Raw genomic sequence first — 17,109 nt, forward strand, 5'->3', positions numbered from 1 at the left:
GCTGGTCCAGAGATGTGTCCTTGTTGAGTTTCTTTCAGATGTCAATCATTTCCGATAAACTTAGTTCCTGGTCTTGTGCTTGAAATGCAGATTCTTGGAGATGCTAAGTTGACTGAACAGAGACTATTCTTAAAGATGAGAGGCCCTGGAATCCAAACTATGTAGGAAGCAGACTTTGGGGTTAAAAACCCCAAAGACAGCCTTCATTTATAACAGTTAACAGGAATTCAGAGTTTCTCCTCCACTACCATTTCTAGCTGAGTATTAAAAACAGTAGAAAAATGCCTTTACTTCCCAGTGGTTTAATCATTACTTACTCAAAACATTTTTGCCTAAGAATAAAAAATTTTCGTAAGTGGAGATCTTTATTCAGAATTAAAAATATATATAATATTAAAAATCATAGTAAATTGTATGCAGTAGATCATAACGGATGTTGAGATACATCCCTTTATTTAGTCGTTAACATAACCCTTTGCAGAAGACAGAACTTGGCGTGTTTCTCTTTATCACTCATCTGTGCATATGTGTCTGCTCCTCTCTGTCATCCATCTAAATTTGTTTCTCTTTTTCTGTGCCCCCCCCCCGCCCCCTTCCCAACCATGTGAGAGGGAAAACGCGTTTCCCCTCCACTGTCTTACAATCTGTTTATAGAGGCTTGTGAATTAAACTGACAGAAGACGGATTAACAGGAGATAGGCAGGTTTCTTTACTGATGCTAATGTTTTTATGTGCACGAGGGTGTCACAGAAAGACGTGAAAACCCAAAGACGCAATTACACGGGGGTCTGGGGTATGATTTATATACCACCTTAATGGAAGGTGATGAATTAGTGGCTCAGCTGGTAAAAAACAAACAAACAAACCCGAGACACAAGAGACGTGGGTTTGATCAGTGGGTCAGGAAGATTCCTCTGGAGAAGGATATGGCAAGCCACTCCAGTATTCTTGCCTGGAGAATCCCATGGACAGAGGAGCCTGGCGGGCTATGGTGTACAAGGTTGCAAAGAGTCAGATACGACTGAGTGCCCAGAGTCAGATATGACTGAGTGCCCAGGCAGGCATGCAGGACTGAACAAAGAAAAAGATACTTGGGCTCCCTCCCAGGGCTGGTGAACTGTAGGCTCCCTCCCAGGGCTGGTGAACTGTAGACAGAGACCTTGGAGTGGTGGTTCTTAGCAGCCAGTGCTCGTGAGTGGTAGTGAAGGGCTCTTTAGGAAGCTTGTTATGCAAGCTAAGAGTTGTTTGTCTCTTCTGGTATGGGAGAGGAGAACGCCTTTACAGATGGGAATTTATGTCACCTTCCCAAAGGGAAATTTATGCCCTGCTCTCTTGGTGGTTCAGACGGTAAAGTGTCTATCTACAATGTGGGAGACCCGGGTTCAATCCCTGGGTTGGGAAGATCCCCTGGAGAAGGAAATGGCAATCCACTCTAGTACCATTGCCTGGAAAATCCCATGGACAGAGGAGCCTGGTAAGCTACAGTCCACAGGGTCGCTAAGAGTTGGACACGACTGAGCGACTTCACTTTCACTTTCATGCCCTGTTCTCAGGCAGAAAGAGGTCAGGCAGAGACTTCTTCCAGCTTCTGATGCTTGATGCTCTGTTTCTTTCATCTCAAAATTATCCTTATGCCAAAGCAGCATGTTTGGGGGTGCATATAGTCTGATCTGTCTGCCCATTCATCCATCCATCCGTTCGTCCATCTACCGATGCATCCATATATCTCTCTATCCATCCATCCATCCATGCATCCATCCATCCATCCACTCATCCATCTGTCTGTCCATCCATCATATCTATTTATCTATCTGTCCATTCATCTACTTTACTCTATCGTCTGTCTGTGTATTTACGTATCCATCTTTCCATCTATCAGTGAATTCAAAAGCTTTGGCTCCTACAAAATAGTTATATGCTTACAGATGCAAAATCACTATGGGGATGCTTGGGTCCTGACTCTCACTGGATATAGCGAGACTTATTTCTATTACGAGTGTCTGCAGAACTGAGAAGTTAACCCAATAGTGATTAGGTAAAAGAACTTGAAAAGTAAGTCTTGTTTGCTGTCTTCTGCTGCAGTGTGTCTTTGGTACATCAGTTTTCCCTGTTATTTTGAATTTTTAGAATTAAGAAAGGTTTGCTTCCTCCGGTTTCAGGGATGCGGTGGCAAGAACCGCTCAGTCGTGACTCCTTGCAACCCCATGGACTGCAGAGTCCATGGAATTCTCCGGGCCAGAATCCTGGAGTGGGTAGCCTTTCCCTTCTCCAGGGCATCTTCCCAACCCAAGGATTGAACCCAGGTCTCCCGCATTGCAGGCAGACTCTTTACCAGCTGAGCCACATGGGAAGCCCAAGAATACTGGAGTGGGTAGCCTATCCCTTCTTCAGTGGATTTCCCTGACCCAGGAATCAGACTGGGGTCTCCTGCATTGCAGGTGGATTCTTTACCAGCTGAGCTATCTGGGAAGCCCACAGTGACATGAACGCATCAAGATCACCTTCTCATCTTTCACTTGTTACTGGGCCACAGTTTCCCCTTCTCCCAAAGAGAGAGGAACACAGAGATACTCAGAAGGAGAAGGAGTGCATGACACATTATATATATTCTGCCAAAGTGTGGACCAAAGGAACTACAGAATCGGTCAGCCATGCCCTTGAGAAATAGCGCGTAGCTCTAAGAAGAAGCTGTGAGTGCCCGTTGTGTTTTAAACCCCCGATTCCTGGAAACCTACTTTCTCAGCTCAGCCTTTACTCTGTGGCTCCTGCTCGGCTCCCTGCGAGCAGATCATGCAAGTCACCGGGGCACAGCGGCTCGTCCAGCCTTTTTTGCCTTGCCAACTCTGCTGTCTTGACCCACTTCTCAGCCCTGAGGTTGAAAATAGCTCTGCCCCATTTGATGCAGAAGAAAGGCGTGCTAGGCGCTCTGGAGAAGAGGACAACGCTTATGCAATAAGATGTATGTTCCACTTCTTTCTCCATCCACCTAGCAGTGGCGTCCCGGGTCACGCGAGTGGAACATCAACTTTGTACTCAACATACGTAGCACATTATTGCTGTCTCTGTGAGATGCAGTGCTGATGCTCCTTTATGGTGAGCATGACTTGCTCGTGTCCTGAGACAAATGTCATCATCACTGTTTGTTGTAAGAACTATTTTTCCCCACTAAGGGAAATTTCTGGCTAAAGCCCTCTTCTTGGTTTTGAGTGAATAAGGAAGTCGGCTGCATCGGAGCCCATCACATGCGTTTGTATAGATGGAGGAAAATCGTGACTGTATTTCCTTGTGGTTGCTGTGTACTTGCTGAGTCGTGTCCTGACTGAACCCATGTCTCCTTCATTGGCAGGGGATTCCTTACCACTTAGCTACCTAACTGTGCTTGCCTGCCTGCTAAGTCACTTGAGTTGTGTCTGACTCTTTGTGACGCCGTGGGCTGTAGCCCGCCAGGCTCCTCTGTCCATGGGGATTCTCCAGGCAAGAATACTGGAGTGGGTCATCAGGCCCTCATCCAGGGGATCTTCCAGACCCAGGGATTGAACCCACCTCTTTTATGTCTTCTGCATTGGTGGGTGTGTTCTAGCACCACCTGGGAAGACAACCTGCCTGTGCTTCGGGGAATAAAAAATAATGTAAGGAAAAAAATCCCAAAGTTAATGATAAGAGTGCAGGAGACATTATTCTCTAGTATGCTTTTTTTGCATCCATCAATACTTAACTTTTCTTTAGTTTTTTTTTTTTTTTTAATAAGTAGGGACTTCCATGGCAGTCCAGTGCCTTATAATCTCCTGTTCCTTGAATACTCCCAGCGCAGGAGGCCTGCATTGCATCCTTGGTCAGGAAAGTGGATCCCGCATGCCGCAACTGAAGAGTTCCCATGCTGTAACTAAAGACCTCGCCACAGAGATCAAAGATTCTGCAGGCCACAAGTAAGACCTGGCACAAGCCACATAAATAAATGTTTAAAAAAAAAAAGAAAAGAAGAGGTGGAAATAATGTTCATCTTTACTGATTTCACAAAGACAGTTTGAGCTTGAAAAGAGCATTGGGTGTGAAACCGTTTTCCCATGGTTCAAAACCACATTGACTCATATTATTGACACTTGATGCTGGGTTAAGTGGAAAGCCCTCAGGCATCTTTGCGTATGAACGTCAGTCTGTTCGGACATCCTGCCACACTCCACAGGGGCTTTTCTGGTGGCTCAGTTGGTAAAGAGTCTGCCTGCAATGCGGGAGGCCCGGCTTCGATCCCAAAGTCAGAAAGATCTCCTGGAGAAGGGCATGGCAACCCACTCCAGTGGAGAATCCCATGGACAGAGGAGCCTGGCGGGCTACTGTCCAGGGGGTGGAAAAGTGTCAGACAAGACTCAGCAGCTCAGCAGGAGCATGAATGAATACCACACTCCATGGTTGAAGTCTATTCAGGACAGTCTAGCCACAGAAAGTATGGTCCAAAGATGGGCAAGGTTCTAGCATCCCTGGAGAGAGCATTGGAGGTGCTCTCAGGTTCTGCCCGAAAGCTGCTGAATCCAAATGCGCCTTGCAGTGACATCTCCAGGGACTCAAGGCACAGGAGAGTTTGAGAAGCCCAGAACACACTGTCTCCACGGAATGAATTCCTCCCTTGCCTGCACATGGTGCTGACTGTGAGGATATTTCCTGGGTGTTGAGAGGATACAGCAAGTGTTTAAATGCATTATCACTTCCCCAGGCACTCGACCTTTTTCGGGGTGTGCGTATGTGTGTTAGTTGCTCAGTCGTGTCCAACTCTTGGCGATCCCATGGACTGTAGCCCACCAGGCTCCTCTGTCCACGGGATTCTCCAGACAAGAATACTAGAGTGGGTTGGCATTCCCTTCCCCAGGGGATCTTCCCAACCCAGGGATCAAACCCAGGTCTCCCGCATTGCAGGCAGATTCTTTACCAGCTGAGCCACCGGGGAAGCCCAAATGGGAGCCCTTGGGAATCTTATGAAGCCTATGAACTTCCTTGCCATCATTCTCCACGCAAGATTACTGGAGTGGGTTGCCATTCCCTTCTCCAGGGGACCTTCCCGACCCAGCAATTGAACCGGAGTTTCCCACATTGCAGGAAGATTCTTTACTATCTGAGCCATTTAAATGTGATCAGTTCAGGACTCTTGAGAGTCCCTTGAACAAGGATATCAAACCAGTTAATCTTGAAGGAAATCAATCCTGAATATTCATTGGAAGGACTGGTGCTGAAGCTGAAACTCCAATCCTTTGGCCACCTGATGAGAAGAACTGACTCATTGGAAAAGACTCTGATGCTGGGAAAGATTGAGGGCAGGAGGAGAACGTGGCGACAGAGGATGAGATGGTTGGATGGCATCACCGACTCAATGGACATGAGTTTGCACAAACTCTGGAAGATGGTGAAGGACAGGGAAGCCTTGCAGTCCATGGGGGTCACAAAGAGTCAGACACAGCTGAGCGACTGAACAGCTACAACAAATTCAGTTGAACCATGGGCTTTATTCTTTGCATCTGAGGGTCAAGTAAGCAAGGTGATGATTTGCATGCTGAGTTGAGCCTTTTGCTCACTTTCTCGTAAGACTTATCCAAACTGTCAACACTTAGATGGAGTGAGCTGGTGGAATTCTTGAGGGTAGATTTGCAAGCAAAGTGCAAATTGTCAAGAATGGTTAAAAGCATGCAGAGAGGAAAAAAAAAAAATAGCATTTTCCCTGAAGGTCTTTGGGCTTATAGGGCACAAAAATGTCTGTCAGTAAAACCTCACCAAGGTTTAAATGAAAACATAGTCATTTTCAGTGTTTATGTGTTTAAAGCAAAAGTTTAAAATTTCCTTTTCAGAACCCATTGCTTTTGTCCTGGGAAAATATAGCCTAATTATACATCACTTAGACATGGTGAATTTGATGACGGCCTATTTGAGCGTTCAGAATCTTTGTTCAGAATTCTGGGCCATCACTTTGACAATTCTCTCCCGATGAAGAATCCATTTACAGTAATTTATCTGGGCACTGTAAACATAGCTACTGCCTTGAAAACGAAAGAGAGAATTTATACTTTCCACATATACACACACCAGAAATGCCTTCAAGATTAGATAAAAGAGAAATTGCATTAAACCATAGAAGCTCTTTGCAGGGTGTTCTTAACTGAAGCAGGCTAGAGAAAGGAAGTGTATGACGTCTCCACTGTCTTCCCGTTATTCCTTTCTTAAAATTTTTGTTTTGGATGGGAGTGTAGTTGATTTATAGTGTTGTGTTGGTTTCAGGGGTGTGGCCAAGTGAATCAGTTTATACACATACATACATTCACTCTTTTCTAAGATTGCCTTCCCATATAGGTCATGACAAAGGGTTGAGTGCCCTGTGCTATACAGTAGATAGTGTTTCTTTTTTTTTAAATATTGAATCAAATCATCAACCTAAGTCAAGGACCTCAGATATGCAGATGACACCACCCTTATGGCAGAAAGTGAAGAACTAAAGAGCCTCTTAATGGAAGTGAAAGAGGAGAGTGAAAAAGTTGGATGAAAGTGAAAGAGGAGAGTGAAAAAGTTGGCTTAAAGCTCAACATTCAGAAAACTAAGATCATGGCATCCGGTCCCATCACTTCATGGGAAATACATGGGGAAACAGTGGAAACAGTGTCAGACTTTATTATTATTATCATTATTTTTGGCTCCAAAATCACTACAGATGGTGACTGCAGCCATGAAATTAAAAGACGCTTACTCCTTGGAAGGAAAGTTATGACCAACCTAGATAGCATGTTAAAAAACAGAGACATTACTTTGCCAACAAAGGTCCATCTAGTCAAGGCTATAGTTTTTCCAGTGGTCATGTTTGGATGTGAGAGTTGGACTGTGTAAGAAAGCTGAGTGCTGAAGAATTGATGCTTTTGAACTGTGGTGTTGGACAAGACTCTTGAGAGTCCCTTGGACTGGAAGGAGATTCAACCAGTCCATCCTAAAGGAGATCAGTCCTGGGTGTTCATTGGAAGGACTGATGCTGAAGCTGAAACTCCAGTACTTAGGCCACCTGATGTGAAGAGCTGACTCATTGGAAAAGACTCTGATGCTGGGAAAGATTGAGGGCAGGAGGAGAAGGTGACTACAGAGGAAGAGATGGTTGGATGGCATCATCAACTCAAAGGACATGGGTTTGGGTAGACTCTGGGAGTTGGTGATGGACAGGGAGGCCTGGTGTGCTGTGATTCATGGGGTCGCAAAGAGTCGGACATGACTGAGCAACTGAACTGAAGTCAAGGAAGTCAGAAAGAGACAAAGCTGCCATATGATATTCCTTGCATGTAGACTCTGAAATATGGCTATTCCCTTCATTCTAAGTGTTAGCACTATCAACCACATGCCCCTCCTTCCAAACATCCTCAAGGCATTTGCCTGTCCTTTCACAGACCAGCATGACAGTCCGGAGTCTTGTGAACAGTACAAGATGCCAGGATTCCTGAGGGGGGAAAAAAATCCCTGTGCCTTTTGATCTATCAAGTCCAGAAAGAAACTGAGCCCCCTCTATGGGGTCTCAGTATGCTATCTCCTTGAAGGCAGCGAAATGGAATGAAACATGGCATGTTAGTCGCTCAGTCATGTCTGACTCTTTGCGACCCCATGGACTGTAGCTTGCCAGGCTCCTCTGTCCGTGGGATTCTCCAGGCAAGAATACTGGAGTGGGTTGCCATGCCCTCCTCCGGGGGATCTTCCCGACCCAGCGATCGAACCCAGGTCTCCCGCAGGGCAGGCAGATTCTTTATCATCTGAGCCACCAGGGAAACCACAAATTAAAATGTCCGTGGTAGATAAACACATGAATCCTCCCGGACTATGTTTCAGTTCCGACCTGTGATTTCCTTCCAATGATGATCTTCACTTTAAAAATACTGACATGAATGAGTCTCTCCTTTGGTTTCTCATCAAGAGGACACAATTGGGAGATGACGGGGTTTCAGGGCAAGCTGTGATGTTTCTGTTGCACATGGTGGGTATGTGAGTTGTAGGTACCCCTTCTGGGGGCACCGTCACCGTTCATGTACTAAGTGTTTGCAGAGCTCAGCCACTGGGAGCTGCTGGGTGCTGTCAAATTTGGGGGCAGGCAAGTTTTCTCCGGCTGCTGCCCTGAGGTCAGCCCTTGGGGTCACAGAGACCTAGGCTAGAGGGTGTTCTCTTTCTTGGAGGGCCTTCTCTCTATCACACACACACACACACACACACACACACACACAGAAGGATCCCTAAAGGAGAAAATACAGCCCTTGATGATTAATTGAGTGTCTCTGAATACAGAGTAACTTCCAGGATTGTGGTTTTCATAATCTGTATGAAGCCTGATGTGGGTGCATGCTAAGACTCTCCAGTTGTGTCAGACTCTTTGCGACCCAATGAACTGTAGCCTGCCAGACACTTGCCAGGGGTTCTCCAGGCCAGAATGCTGGAGTGGGTGGCCACGCCCTGCTCCAGGGGCTCTTCCCAACCCAGGGATCAAACCCACGTCTGCTGCATTGGCAGGCGAGTTCTTTACCACTCACGCCACCTGGGAAGCCCATGAATCTTGTTAGGAATATTTTATGCACCCACACACATCTGCAGGTGTGTGTGTGTAATATATATAGAAAAATCACCATGATCAGCACTCATCTTAATCCATATGATGTTGTCCAAGTGCGCCTAACATATGCCGTCTTGTAATACACATGCAGGTTACAAAAGAGATACGCTACATGCCTTGTGTACGTGTGTTCATACACAACACTTGTACTCTGCTATATATATGTAAATTACAAAGAGTTTGTTTTAGAGGTACTTAATGGCAACCCACTCCAGTACTCTTGCCTGGAAAATTCCATGGACTGAGGAGCCTGGTGGGCTACAGTCCATGGGGTCACAAAGAGTCTGCTACAACTGAGTGACTAAACACATTACATATATATATATGTGTATATATGTAAAATAATGTATGTTACACTTTGTTATATTTGGTCAGCCCTAAAATTCATTTATTCTGTAAGATGTTAGCAGAAAAACACAAACCTTTTGGCCAACCGAATACATATGAAAAATGTGCAACATTTATGGCATATATACTCTGTATATACATGTTACAAATATACATTACAAAGATAATTTTTTTGTTTTTATTAAAGAGAATATTTTTGATGTACTTTTGAAACATTATATGGATTAAAACAATGGTGATATACATTATACCTGTGTATATTACATATACATAATATGTATACAATGCATTACATATGCATTGATACATATATCACCATTGCTTAATTCATATTTTATAAATAAGTACATCTAAAATACACTCTTTGTTTTACTTATACATATATATGAGAATAGGGCTTCCCAGATGGCTCAGCAGAAAAAGAATCTACCTGCCAATGCAGGGAACGTGGATTTGATCCCTGGGTCAGAAAGATCCCCTGGAGGAGGAAATGGCAACCCACTCCAGTTTTCTGGCCTGGAGAATCCCATGGACAGAGGAGCCTGGTGGGCTACAGTCCAGGGGGTCACAAAAGAGTAGGGCAAACCTTAGTGACTGAACAACAACAAAATACGTAACTCTTATACATGAATTTATATATATGTATACATACCCTGCCCCACACATAAAGCACAGTAACATAAACTGCTTTGTAATCCATATGTGTATTACAGAGCAGCATATCAGATACAGTTTCATAATATCATAGGGATTAAAACCATCACCGATCATGATTTTTCTGTAGGTTTATAGTTCTATTTTTTCGTGAGTTGTTTCTGTAACTTGGTTTTTTTTTTGCTAGTTCTGCTGAAACGAATGAATCTCTGAAATGATTCTGACATCTCACCTTTGAACCTGTCTCCCAGAGCAATTCAAAATAGCATGGCAGAGTGTCCACACAGTCCTGATTCTCCTATTCAACACACAGCCTGTTCTCTGCAGCACCAAATCAGAGATGCTTCAAACAAATATTGCCTGTTGAAGAACAGAGAATCAGAAATTGATTGGTATGCAATTACGCGTCAGGGAATAAAATATATTACAGTAGATTTGCAAAGCACGGCGTTTTTGTAGACGCGTGCTCGCTGCATTTTAAAAAACCATGAGGCTGTAATGATATGGAATTTATAAAATGTGATACTTATTTCTGGTAAATAATCTACTGCTCTGTTTTTCGTGTGAATATGCTTAAGAGGTGAGAGGCCAACCTCATATCTGTATGGAGCAGTTGCTGTTGGAAATTTTTTTTTCCCCTCTGTGCTTGAAGAGAGAGAGGTTTAGTATGTAGAGAAGACGCCATACAACTCAGGGGCAGGCAGATTTGGTATTCAGTTCTCTTTCTTACTCATTGCCTGGGTAATCTTAGGTGATTTATTTGACCTTTGTAATCCCCTTGTGCACCTCAAAAATGGAGACAGGCATATACACCTTCCTGGTCAAGGTATAAATTAGTGGCATCCCCTTTGTATATCTTTATATGTAGCACTGCATATACATTAGCTATATATATATATATATATATATATATATATATATGAACTTTCCTGGTAGCTCAGACAGTAAAGCATCTGTCTACAATGCAGGAGACCCAGGTTCGAGCCCTGAGTTGGGAAGATTCCCTGGAGAAGGACATGGCAATCCACTCCAGTACTATTGCCTGGAAAATCCCATGGACACAGGAGCCTGGTAGGCTACAGTCCATAGGGTTGCAAAGAGTTGGACATGACTGAAAATGTATATATGCACATACATATAAATGTATACACATGTTATATATATATGTACATTTTTTGTGTGTGTGTAATATATTATATATAGGGGGTGTATGACTAAGTGGGCAACACAAATTAGGTGTCATTTAGATGTAATTTCTCTGATATTAGAGTCATGCACTCAGCAGGTAAAGCGGTTAGTCAGCCAGTTCAGTTGCTCAATCGTGTCTGACCCTTTGAGACCCCATGGACAGTAGCACACCAGGCCTCCCTGTCCATCACCAACTCCTGGAGCTTGCTCAAACTCAGGTCCATCAACTCGGTGATGCTGTCCACCCATCTCATCCTCTGTCCTCTAGGAACTAGAAAGACAAATGGTCACAGGACCGGAGGAGTTAAGGACGTGAGTGACAGACGAGGTGAAGACCATGGAGACACTCTACAGGCCGATTCACGGGGCCATCTTGACTTGACATCAGGGCTCACCGTGTGGAAAACCACGGCCTACTTTGTCTGTTTTCTGCATTTTTCGGCATAGTCGGAAGCTCACATTTTTTCCGTAAATGTCCCAATTTGCAAATGCTGGCAACTGACTCTGTTAAAGGAGAGCATTTGTATGTGATACCAGCACATGGGGAATTGCAGCAGAAACACCACTCCTTTGAGCAAGAGATGTCTCACAAGCTACTTGGTTTTGATTCTTAATCTTCCTCCACCATTCGGATGGGGGTGGAACCCACCAAGGAGCTTGTTAGAAGGGCACTTCTCGGAACACCCCCTTGTCCCATGGAACAGGGAACCCTGGGGTAGAGGCCCAGCACTGGCCTTTTAACAACCCAAAGACCTCATTGCCAATGCAGGGAGTGTGGGTTCAATCCCTGGTCAGGGAGCTAGGATGCCACATGCTGGGCAGTGCGGCCAAAAGATTAAAAAAACATAAATCAAAAAAATAAAATTTTAACAAACGCAGTAGGTCAAAATCTATAACCTAAGCCCAGTGGGCCAGATCTGAACCACCGTCTCCCTCTTCACAGCCATAAACTAAAAATGGATCTTCTGTTTTTAAATGGTAGGGAAAACAGATAAAATCAGAAGAATCATATTTTTTTTTTGTAATTGTAACAGAATATTGCATTGAAATATTTGATAAGGCCAAGAAACAACAACAAAACTGAAAGTGGAAAAACTGTCAATTCTACTTGATACTGCTAAGGCTCATATTTATAACACCCAGCTCTCCATTTTTTAAACAATGGCTTTACTTCCCGATTGCTTCCTTCCCGAAGCACATATGCTTCTTTCTCTATTTCCAATCCAGTGGGTTATAAAGATTCCCAAAGTGAAAAGAACCTGGAAAACCCAGAATTTCCAGAGAGAAAACCTTGTAACTGAGGGATCCGTTGAGAACACCCTGAAACAGGATATCCCATATTCCAAGTGTTTTTTATTCTCTCCATCAGATAAAAGTGGGAAATTCCAGCCAACTGCCTGAAAAATCACCTCTGTCGGCCAGCAACCTTGAAACAGATTTTAAATCGGGTTGATGCACAAAAAGCCCTTGAGATTTAAATGTGTATGATTCTTTGAAAGCTATACATATACCAAAGGAATTTCTCCAGAGTAGGGTGTGACAGATAAGATACACTCGGCACTTCTCTGTCATCATTTTGGTCGTATTCTAAAGAGTCTGGCTTGCAGGTGCAAACGCAGCCTTACGTGGGAGGCATGTATCAGTCCTATGTGTTCAGCACATCTATAAACATAACCGGGCTTCCCAGGTGGCTCAGTGGTCAAGAATCTGCCTGTCAGTTCAGGATCCACAGGTGTTGTGGGTTCGATCTCTGAGTCTGGAAGATCCCTCTGAGGAGGAAATGGCAACTCACTCCAGTGTTGTTGCCTGGAGAACCCCATGGACAGAGGAGCCTGGCGGGCCACAGTCCGTGGGGTTCCAAAGAGTTGGATACAAGTGAGCGGCTGAGCACAGAGCAGATAAACATAAGAGTAACTAACCTTATTAAACTGTCACTTAGAGGGTAGGTCTGAATATACATAAAGGAAGAAAAATCTCTTATCCCACTTCCTCATTTATTGTTTTCCGAGTCACCACAAATCAGTTCTCCAGCCTTAATACAGATTTTTATTATTTGTCAGAGCAGAAAGTCGGTCAGTTTCTTTCTGATGGGAAAACTATTTTCAAAAACCTAAGATTGTTTTGCCACCCAATTAAAAAAAAAAACACATTTCAGAAGACTTAATGCTTTCATGGATGGAACCCAGGACTTATGTTGAAAAGCAGCGGTAATCTTGAATTAATAATTAACGTTTTCTTTGCCCTGGTTTATCCCTTTTTATTACATAAAGAATATAATGCTTCTCTTCGTCTTGTCTTCATTAAAAAGCCATATTGTATTGCAACGAAAACCTATGGAAATCATCAGGCTCTGAAAAGAATGTGGTGCAAGAGATGCCCAAATTGAATATGTAGAATGTAGAATCATGATTCGTTTTACATTTGCCGGATATAATCCTATGAAGAAGACGTATCTTCAGCTTAAAATAAATTCAACTACTTTAACGTTTGTAGTGCCGTCCTTCACAAAGTCTTTCCTACTTCATTTGTGTGAACAAAGTGGGCTGCTGTCAAACTCTTTATGGGAGGCTTGTTCACCTTTGGAGGCAGAGTTAGTAAGCAGTAATCAAGGAATTGGAAAGCAATTCATGAATTGCCTGCCAGCAATAACAAACAACAGTGTTTACTGGGTTGCTGCTGTGTTCACTACCGTAATAGCTCTTATTCATATTATTCAGGCTCTTATAGGATGAATGATTCCGTCCTTCCCACATAGCAGTGTGTTGCAGGATTTCACAATCTGCCCATTTTAGAAGTAACCTAAAATTATCTCTCCTTTTCTCCAACTTCTCTTTTTGATGCCTTTTTTTTTCCTACCTTAATAGGTACATAGTAAAATCTTTGTTCCTTTGAAGTATTATTTTATTCCTAATAAAATTTTAAAATGAGGTGATGTTCACAAGTCGATTGTACTAAATTAACAAGGACAGATATTGGTTCCACTTGTAAAGTAGATTTTAATTTTATTATAGGGCAGAGCCTTGAGAAAAAGGAATTAAATTTGTTTAGTTTAAAGGCGAAGCAAAAGCAAGACTGATTTAATTAAAAATAAAAGAGTTGAGGGTCATTGTAGTTTAATCAAAATACTATGTGATTGAAGTTATACTTGCAGCAACATCTGCCTAGCTGTCTTCAGACAATCAATCCTGTGACACAAAGAGAAACAAGCAAAGAGATCAAAATACATCAGAAAACCATCAAGAGTGTCAGAATTTCAAAGCTATCTTAAAGGGACACAAAACTCTGCTGATAAAGGAAAAGACTGGTAAACCAGTAAGGTGTTCTGATCACAAAGACACCATCAAGAGAGTAAAAAGCAAGCCACGGACTAGGAGATGATATTTACAGCAATTCGAAGTTGTAAATGTGTTGTATCCTGAATATAGAAATTATTCCTAAAAAATCAATAAATAAAGACTAACAAGGCAGATGAAAAGTGGACAAGAGTTTGAACTAGCAACTCACACTTTGACACCCAAATGCCCAATGCAGCCATGAAAATGATACTCAGGCTCAGTCAAGGTCAGGAAAACTTACATTAAAGCTACAATGAGGACACATCCACCTAGGTACCACAATGGCTAACATAGACAGGCTGAGTCAGAAAGTGCTGGCGAAGATACAGAGCAACTAGAACTCACGGGTAACACTTCTAGGAGGAGCTCTAAATCAGTGCGAGCTTTGGGTAACTGGTCTTATCTGTGAAAACTGACTGTAGGTAGATATATACGTGACCCCGTTCTTGACATCAATGTGTACTTAACCACTTCAAAAGATTTATTCCAGAATGTTCATAGTATCACTGTTCATTAAAGCCAACACCAGGAAAGAAGCCAAATGGTGTCAACAGTCGAATGAATGAATGTTCTATACCGTGCTTAGTCGCTCAGTCGTGTCCGACTCTTTGTGACCCCATGGACTGTAGCCCGCCAGGCTCCTCTGTCCATGGGATTCTCCAGGCAAGAATCCTGGAGTGGGTTGCCATGCCTTCGTCCAGGAGAATGAATGAATACACTGATGTATATTCATGTAAGAGAATATTGCATGGAACTACACGATGAATGAGCCACTCCATGCAACAACATTAATAGATCTTATAATATTACATGAAATAAGCTAAATGGGGTAATAAATGGGCTTCCCTGATGGCTCAGCAGGTAAAGAGTCAGTCAGTTCAGTTGCTCAATCGTGTCTGACTCTGTGCAACCCCATAGACTGCAGCATGCCAGGCCTCCCTGTCCATCACCAATTCCCAGAGTCTACTCAAACTCATGTCCATTGAGTCAGTGATGCCATCCAACCATCTCATCCTCTGTCGGCCCCCTTCTCCCACCTTCAATCTTCCCCAACATCAGGGTTTTTTCCAATGAGTCAGTTCTTCACATCAGTGGCCAAAGTATTGGAGTTTCATCTTCAGCATCAGTCCTTCCAGTGAATATTCAGGACTGATTTCCTTTAGGATTGACTGGTTGGATCTCCTTATAGTCCAAGGACTCTCAGGAGTCTTCTCTAGCTCCACATTTCAAAGGCATCAATTCTTCAGTGCTCAGTTTTCTTTATGGTCCAACTCTCAAATTGATGCATGACCTCTGGGAAAACCATAGCTTTGACTATATGCACCTTTGTTGGCAATGTAATGTCTCTGCTTTTTAATATGCTGTCTAGGTTTGTCATAGCTTTTCTTCCAAGGAGCAAGCTTCTTTTAATTTCATGGCTGCAGGAGGCGTGGATTTGATCCCTGGGTGGGGAAGATCCTCTGGAGATGGAAATGGCAACCTACTCCAGTATTCTTGCCTGAAAAATCCCATGGGCAGAGGAGCCTTATGGGCAACAGTCCATGGGGTCACAAAGAGTCAGACACTACTGAGTGACTGAACAGGTAGAGTATCCAGGGAAATAAATATTGTATGATTCCATTTATGCAGAGTTTAGAAACAGGCAAAGGGAATCTATGGTATTAAAATGTAGGGAGCAGTTGTTTTTGGCCTGGGGAGTGGTAATTATTGGAGGTCTTTGTAAGATGCTCCTCAGATGTAGGTCATGCTTGGTTTTTTAGCGTCAATGGGGATGACATGTCTGTGTTCACGTTGGCATCATTCATTCGCCCACACAGGCATGATCTGTGCAGCTTTCTTCAATGCGTCATCCATCAGCCAGAAGTTTATTGACTTCTCAAAACCCCTTGATGAAGACATCCACATCTTCGATCAAAGGACTGGCTTTGAATGAAATCAACTCACGTCTGTCGTGAAACAAAGGTAAACCAAAATCTCTATGAGATTTATTTTCTCTTCATTTTCCACCCCCACCCCCATCTCTCTCTTTCCTGCCCACTGGGGTTTTCTCTTCCCTTTTCGCAGCAGCCAGCATTATGAGGGTACAATGTACCATTTTCCAGAGGCTGTTTGCCATGTCACCTGATTTTCAGCTCATTTCTGTCCTCATGAAAATGGGTGACACTTGGTGTCCAGAGAGATTTTCAACTATGTGTGTAGAAGACTTGAGATGTGTACACACACTCTGTTCTCCCTTGGCTGGCTTCAGTAACGGAGATGTTTTTTCATAATTCGGTACTTTTAAAAAATTTTTACTCTTAATCAACAAGGGTCTCTGAAACTCACTGACTCTTTCCTTGGTATGAACACTTAAGGGAAAAAAAAATAGGGCTCGTATTTAAGGTCTTTTCACAGTGTCTGATGCAATTAATTCCCTCTGGGGAGTCCTGATGTTGAAAAGTTGCCACTGAATGGACTCACTCAGGCCTCTCTGAGGCTGCCTTCTGCACGCTTACTCTCCTCACTCATCAGGTTATTTCTGATTGAAATGGTTGTTTGTGAACCACTCCACCATGCACCCCATTGTCTTTATTCATTCCCCAATGAGTCTTACAATTAACCCCACATTTCGGCATGGATTCAAGACCACGTAGGACAAAACACTTTGAAAAGCTATGTGTATGAATATATTTATTTTTCTTAAATAGACTAAAAATCTAGTCAGCCAGCCACCTTTGGTTTTCTGTATCTTAAATTCTGTCTGTGCTTTTCTCTGAGGTAGTCAGGCTTCTGAAGCCACATATGTCATTTTTCAATAAGAAGATCAATAGTAAGTGTTTATACTTTCTAACGGAGAAGGCAATGGCACCCCACTCCAGTACTCTTGCCTGGAAAATCCCATGGATGGAGGAGCCTGGAAGGCTGCAGTCCATGGGGTCGCTGAGGGTTGGACACGACTGAGCGACTTCACTTTCATTTTTCACTTTCATGCATTGG

The sequence above is a fragment of the Bubalus kerabau genome, chromosome X, assembly GCF_029407905.1.
Source record: "Bubalus kerabau isolate K-KA32 ecotype Philippines breed swamp buffalo chromosome X, PCC_UOA_SB_1v2, whole genome shotgun sequence".
Taxonomy (NCBI): domain Eukaryota; kingdom Metazoa; phylum Chordata; class Mammalia; order Artiodactyla; family Bovidae; genus Bubalus; species Bubalus kerabau.